This window comes from Panthera pardus, unplaced genomic scaffold, assembly GCF_024362965.1.
Source record: "Panthera pardus isolate Hobbes unplaced genomic scaffold, ASM2436296v1 HiC_scaffold_6, whole genome shotgun sequence".
Lineage (NCBI taxonomy): Eukaryota > Metazoa > Chordata > Mammalia > Carnivora > Felidae > Panthera > Panthera pardus.
Genome location: NW_026526991.1, coordinates 94815415 through 94822791, shown reverse-complemented (window position 1 = coordinate 94822791; position 7377 = coordinate 94815415).

The following is a 7377-nucleotide window of genomic DNA, read 5'->3' as shown; positions in this document are numbered from 1 at the left end:
GAAGCTGCCGTGTATTATTATTTCACTGTGGCAATGGTACCTGCATTGCCAAGGAATTACAAAAACACCTCTATTTCTAGCAATTTGTTAAATTGTGCATGCATTAACAATAAAACACTTATGTAAGAGGCTTGTGAAACAGCCAGGAAACCAGGAAATGACACAAAGCTGCCTTTCCTTTGTCAGCCACCCCACAGTATGAACTGACCTTGAAGCTTTAGCCTTTGTGGTTTTCTACGTAAGGATTATAACATACCATTTGAATTTCCTGCTTGTTGTCGACTTCAGGTTAATTCCATTCTTTCTATGTTTTGTTTACGTCTTAGAATATCGTCCTTTGCACTTGAATTCTTATGTCTGAAACAGCAGACTATTTTCGGGTCCCGGACATAAAAATCTCTTATCTGAAAGGCCTAAGGATGGTAGTAGACCAAGGGGTTCTGGCTAATGTTCAAGGGACCAAATGGCAGGGTGGCTTTACTGCCACACTGAGCTAGCTGCTCTTAGCCACCGCTTATGGGGTGGTGCCCATCACGGGAGCGGCTGTATGCAGCCTTGTCAGATTGGATTCAGAAACTCCCGTGATCCATATAATTAGGAAATAAGTAGGCTCTGGGGATTTGCTCATGATAAGCTCACTCATAGGAGACTAATCTACAAACCAGTCTCATTCATTCACTGGGCAACTATTTGCTGAATGCTTATTCTCTGCTAGGCACTGGGCATTGCAAGGGAATAGCACAGTTGTGGTCACTGCTCTTATAGAGCATATAGTCTGCTGGGACAGCAGACAAGGAGGAAGTCCATTTTGGGCCACGGTGGTAGTGATGGGAAGGGAGAAGTAGAGGGACTCAAGGAGTCTGTAGGACTTGCTGATGCGGAGGCTGGAGGGAAAGAAGAGGTGCGAGGGGGAGGATGGAGGGAGAAGCTGGTGGGGAGAAATCCAGATGCCAACGTTGTAATGTTCATTGGGAGATAAGGTCTAGTTGAGATTCAAAACTATCCACAGAAGAGATGCCTTTTGGGGTATGTACACTACACAGGAGACAGAATAATTTGCTTCAGCTAATTGAAACATTTAAGGACATATTACTTATATTTCTACCTCCCTTAGCCATACTAGGGATAACCTAGTGGCAATACAGTGTGGTGGTAAGATTGGGAGCTCTGGAGCCTGTCTGCTTGGGTTTGAGTCTTAGTTCCTCCAATAACCATTCCCTTCTGAACATGACCTTACTCCCTTTATCTGCCCACGTATTTGCCCCTCTTCCAGTGCTTCCTAGCTATGTAAAGGTTCCAGCCCATTTCTCCTCGCTTAAGCCAGACACTGGGGACCATCGACGCATCCCCGGCCTTCATCTTCTGAGTTAAATCAATCATGAGGATTTATCTAACCTCTCCACACCCTTTGAGTTTGTCCATTTCTCTCCAACTCATTTCTCTCCTGCCCCTTCCTGGTCCAAAATACCATCATCTTTGGCTTGATAACTGGTAAGTGATATTTCTGCATCCATCTCCCCTGACCCAATCTGTTCTGCACTGCAGCTGCCTGTCTGAGTGATCTTTTCAAGTGCGTCTCTGCCCAAATCTCTTCAAAGGCTTCCTTCCCATTGCCCTTAGCATAAAGCCCCAGATCGCCAGATCCTTTACATGGCCCATATGGTCCTAGACATTCAGTTCCCTACCTAGACTGCCAGCTTCCCCCCAAATCGTCATCTTATCATCTCTGTAAGCTTCATTTGATCTTTTATTTTTTCCCACCACAGAGCCAAACATAGAAGAAGCCTAACCACCCCCTATTCCCACACAGCTGGTCAATTTCAGGTCTCAGTTTAAAAGCCACTTCCATAGGGAAAATGGCCATGATTCACAGATAAAGATTAGGTCATCCCCTTGCTTTTTTCCTCGGTATCTTTCATCTCACTTGTGATTACTTTTCTGTGTAATCTTCTCCCTTCCTTCCTTTCTTCCTTCCTTCCTTCCTCTTTCTTTCTTTCTTTCTTTCTTTCTTTCTTTCTTTCTTTCCCTTTCTTTCTTTCTTTTCTTTCTTTCTTTCTTTCTTTCTTTCTTTCTTTCTTTCTTTCTTCTTAAGTTTATTTATTTATTTTGAGACAGAGAGAGAAAGAGGGAGTGTGAGCAGGGGGAGAGGCAGAGAGAGAAGGAAAGAAAGAGAATCCCAAGCAGGCTCTGCCTCATCAGCATGTAGCCTGATAAGGGGCTCAAACTGATGGATCGAGAGATGGTGACTTGAGCTGAAATCAAGAGTTGGACACTTAACTGACTGAACCACCCAGGCGCCCCAACTTTCTTATTTTTTAAACAGGCGTCTGCCCAACTGGAGCATAGGTTTCATGCTTCCTTCTGGATCCTGATGTCTGGCCCAAGGTCTGACATAATGTTTGAGAATTTTTGTTGAACAACAAAAAAAGAAACAAACACCGATTCCTCCGCATTTTAAGAAGCATTTAAGAATTTCAACATAGAATCAAAAAAAAAAAAAAAGAAAGCAACAAACAACTGGGACTAATTACCTTTTTTCCTCTAGACACAGATTGGTTATGTCACTAAGTAATTTGTACGTCAACTCTCTTTCTTCTGAATTCCACGTAGACTGTCCTCTTGTTTTTACCCTCGTTATAACATTATAAGACTCAGAACAGATTTTTAATTCATCAGTTAAACATAATTTTCTGACTGATTAAGTTTGGCACTGGATCCTTCTTGACGAATCCAGAACACTTTCAGAACTGAATGGGAGCCGTCTGTCTCCACAACAGACTATGGGGAATGCAGCTGCGGCAGGGGGGAGGGCGGATTTTGAGCAGAAACTGATGAGCAATGGATTCTTGTCTGCGTCTTCCACGGAAGCCTTGTCTCTAAGTTTGGGAGCTCACTTTGCGTTTGGTCCAGGAGCCCCTGGTGTCCTTATGCCCCACAGCAGCCCAGTGTCCCTGTCCTGCTGGAGGCTGTGCCATGGTCCTCCCCTTATCTGCCAGGTACAGTGGCCACAGTGTCTGGAGCCCAACATACTTTTAGAGGCCCACAAAAAAGGTTTTATTTTTTTTTTTTTTAAATTTTTTTAACGTTTTATTTCTTTTTGAGACAGAGAGAGACAGAGCATGAATGGGGGAGGGGCAGAGAGAGAGAGGGAGACAGAGAATCGGAAGCAGGCTCCAGGCTCTGAGCTGTCAGCCCAGAGCCCAACGCGGGGCTCGAACTCACGGACTGCGAGATCGTGACCTGAGCCGAAGTCAGACGCTTAACCGACTGAGCCACCCAGGCGCCCCCAAAAAGGTTTTAATTTCTTTTAACATCAAATGGAGGGGGGGGAAAGGACTTTTAAATCAGAGGAACTATGTTAATACGGAATATTTATGTATTTGTCCTTATGCTCATGCAGCCTTAAAATATACTTGTCAGTGATTTTTTTTTTTTTTTTTTTTTTTTTTTTTTTGTGGAGAAAGGGGCATATGAAAGCAGGAGTGTGTGGGAGCCTGTGAAAGGCTTTCAGAGTGGGGGTGGGGGTTGGGGGGCAGACACTTTGCCCTGTCCTTCTGGAGCCAGTATATTGTTTCAGGCTTGCTTTTCCCCCCTCACCATTTTGAGTGTTTATTTGGATTTCCTCTTCAATCTTCCTCATTGTTCTAAAGTACAGGATGTGACACCGCTCAGTTACTAGAACGACCTCTATTGTATCCCTGACCAGAGTATAAATATCCCAGCTACTCCAAGCCTGGTAGGAATAGGCAGAAGCAGACAGTGCCCTCAGTTGAAGCAGGTTCTTCTCTGTGGAAGCTTCTGTGGTCACCCTGCTGGTCTGACATGAATTGTGTCACCCAGGTGGGTGCTGGTTGAGGCCAAAACCTTGCCGGCACACCCCGGGACCAAGGAATGGTGCAAGCAGGCCATGTCGTCTTGACATCCCTGTGCACCTCGGGGACGCCGGCACGAGAGGAAGTTTTAACAATAGCTGATGCTTGAATTATCTGAAAACAAACAAAAAATTTTTGCTTGGCTGAAAAGGACAGGTTTTTTGTTTTTTTTAAAAATATGTTTTAGGGGCGCCTGGGTGGCTTGGTTGGTTAAGCATCCGACTTCGGCTCAGGTCACGATCTCACAGTCTGTGAGTTCGAGCCCCGTGTCGGGCTCTGTGCTGACCGCTCAGAGCCTGGAGCCTGTTTCAGATTCTGTGTCTCCCTCTCTCTCTGCCCCTCCCTGCTCATGCTTTGTCACTCTCTGTCTCAAAAATAAATAAACATTAAAAAAAAATTTTTTTTAAATATGTTTTAAAAATTTATTTATTTTGAGAGAGGGAGAGAGTGCACGAATCGGGGAGGGGCAGAGAGCGAGGGAGAGAGAGAATCCCAAGCAGGCTCTGCGCTGCAGAGCCCAATGCGGGGCTTGAACTCACAACCATAAGCTCATGACCAATATTGAGAATCCGACACTTAACAGATTGAGCCACCCAGGCGCCTCTTTTTAAATATATTTTTTTAAGAGGTTAGTTTTATATTATAATAGCAGCTGAGTAGTTTAAACAGATTTCCCATTACAAATCTTCTGTGTGAGGTTTTTTTTCTTTCCTGTAACACATTTTAACAAAACTTGGGTAACTTTAGACCCTATATGATATGAAATTTTTTAGTCCTTACAATTGCTTCCATCTGCCTTCCAGCTTCCCTCAACACTTCATTCCCCATTCCCCTCTTAAATGAAATCAGAAAACAAATGTCAGGGAGGCTGAATAAATACTTTAGCTGCTCTGTTGTTCTTACAGAAAACTCTGTGGGGCTGAGGAATCTGAGTGTGACTGCAGGACAGAGCTGCTCGTGGTCTTGGGAGATGATGTTCTCTGCGGTGAAAACACTGTCTGGGCCTCCAGAGGCCTGGGTTCTCCTCTTGTTTCTTGCTACCTTGCGTTGTCACATGTCGCTTGATATGACTCGAGTTTCTCACTTGTCAAACAAGTAACACAAAATTTCCAGCAGGTCTGATGAAGTTTTGGGGGTGCTGGGGGTTTGTGGGGGCCAGAGCCGACGGCCAAGAAAGAATTCTTGAAGATATCTTTGGTGTAAAAAGGTGATTTTATGAAAGCACAGGGTTGGGATGAGCACTGGGTGTTGTATGGAAACCAATTTGACAATAAATTTCATATATTGAAAAAAAAAAAAAGCACGGGGACAGGACCCATGGGCAGGAAGAGCTGCACTGGGGGCCTGATGGGTAACTCATTATATACCCTCAGCTTGGGAGGGGATCAGGGATAGAGTATGTCTCTGAGGAATTTTGGAAGCAAGGTTTCCAGGATCTTGAAGGGCTAGCTGTTGCTAGGGAAACGCTATTTGTTACCTTTAATAAAACCTCAGTCATGAGACCCTTCAGATATATATGGGGGGGGGGCATAAGCTTGGAGTATGATTGCCAGCATATATCTTGGGGCAGTTGAGATAAAGGAAGTAGACTTACAGGATCCTCCAGGTTGGGATAATGTTAAGGTTCTCTTTTGCCCCCAGCAAAGTGTTATCATGGAGGAAGCTGAGCTCTTAGAGGGAGGTCACTCTTCTATCTCAAGGACTTGTCAATGGGCTATAGGCAGAAGGGAATTTAATTTTTCATTTGCCTTTGTTTCCTACATTACCATGGCAAGCACTTAGACCCCTGTGCTTTGTTCTTGGGTAGCCAGGAGTGTCTGAGGAATATCACATATTCCACCTGGGGGAAGAGGGGTGGGGGCGGGTGCTAGCTTGTGCTTTGTCCCTCAGCCTGCCTCATGCTGACCCTCATCAGGTCTACAAAAGGAGACAGAGCTAGTTTGGGAGAACTTCTTTGGGATAAGTCAACTTCCCCTTATCTCAAATCGTATTACCTGCTTTGGAGATCACCTAAGGCGGTTTCATTGCCTGTCCTGGGAAGATGGAGAGGATGGCGGGGATGGGGGTGTGGGGGGTGTGGGAAGGGAGCTGAACAGACAGCTGGAAGGCCTCAGACTGTGTTGGCCCAAGCGGGTGATGATACAACCAGTTTCAGGGTGACCCGTTGTGGGTCTTCTCTCCTTCCCTTTAAGGTGGAGACACGGATATGAAAAGAGCAAAGACCCTAGTGTATTCTGCAGGAGGTAATCTCAAAGCTGGAAGCAGTTTCACTCCCGAAAGAAACACCAGTGCAGTTCTCTCCGATTTGCCATCATACTTGACCCCGGTGCTTTGCCGAGTTGTAATTCACCCACCAAGCAGTTACGGGGCATCCATTTTGCATCAGGCAGCGTGCTTAGAGCTTGGGGTATGAAGATCATCTCTTGCTTCTTAGGGAGTTTCTCTTTCCACCCTTTCCTCTCTACTATCTGTCTTCATAAAGAGTTAGAGTGATATTTTAGCTTATGTAGGTCACATGCCTCCCTGCTCAATACGCTCCAGAAGCTTCCTTTTGTATTCAGGATAACGTCCAACCCCAAACTCTTTTACTAACAGTGTCCTGCAGGGTCTGACCTGGGCCTGCTTCTCTGACTTCACCCTACCTGTTTTTGCTTTTGCAGACAGCAATGTGATTCCTAAGTCAGGACCTTTTTTCACTTGGTGGTGGGGAGGACCTCAGGCACACTGAGCTGAGTTGACAATTCTCAGGTCAAGGCACATTGTCACAAGTCCCTTCTCCTGCTTTGTGTATGTATTCTTTTATTTCCAGTTCCCTCATTCCCAGTTTTATCACAGTTCCTCTCTCTCCATGGTAACCATTCTCAAATGTCTGAAGTGTATCCTATTTGTATGTGCTCTAGCAGAAAGTGATATTTTTGTGGGCAAAATTTTTACCTTATTTTATTTTTAATGGAGTACATCTTTAGAAATTATTTTTTAAATAAAAAATATTAAAAAAATTTTATTACTATTAATTTTTTTAACATTTATTTATTTTTGAGAGAGAGAGAGAGAGACAGAGACAGTGTGTGTGGGGTAGAGGCAGAGAGAGAGGGAGACACAGAATTCGAAGCTGGTATCAGGCTCTGAGCTGTCAGCACAGAGCCTGACCTGGGTTTTGAACCGATGAACCACGAGATCATGACCTGAGCTGAAGTTGAATGGTTAACCTACTGAGCCACCCAGGTGCCCCTAATTTTTTTTTTTTTTTTTTAATTTGAGAGAGAGAGAGAGAGAGAGCAGGTGAGAGGGGCACAGAGAGAAAGAGAGAGGAAGAGAGAATCTTAAGCAGGCTCCATGCTCAGCGTGGACCCAGGGCTCGAGCCCACGACACTGAGATCCTGACCTGAGCCAAAATCCAGAGTCGGATGCTGACCCAACTAAGACACCCAGGCACCCTCTGGGTATATATTTTAAATGCACATGACATATTTTATACTTTTCCCACTCAGCACTAGGTTTTTAA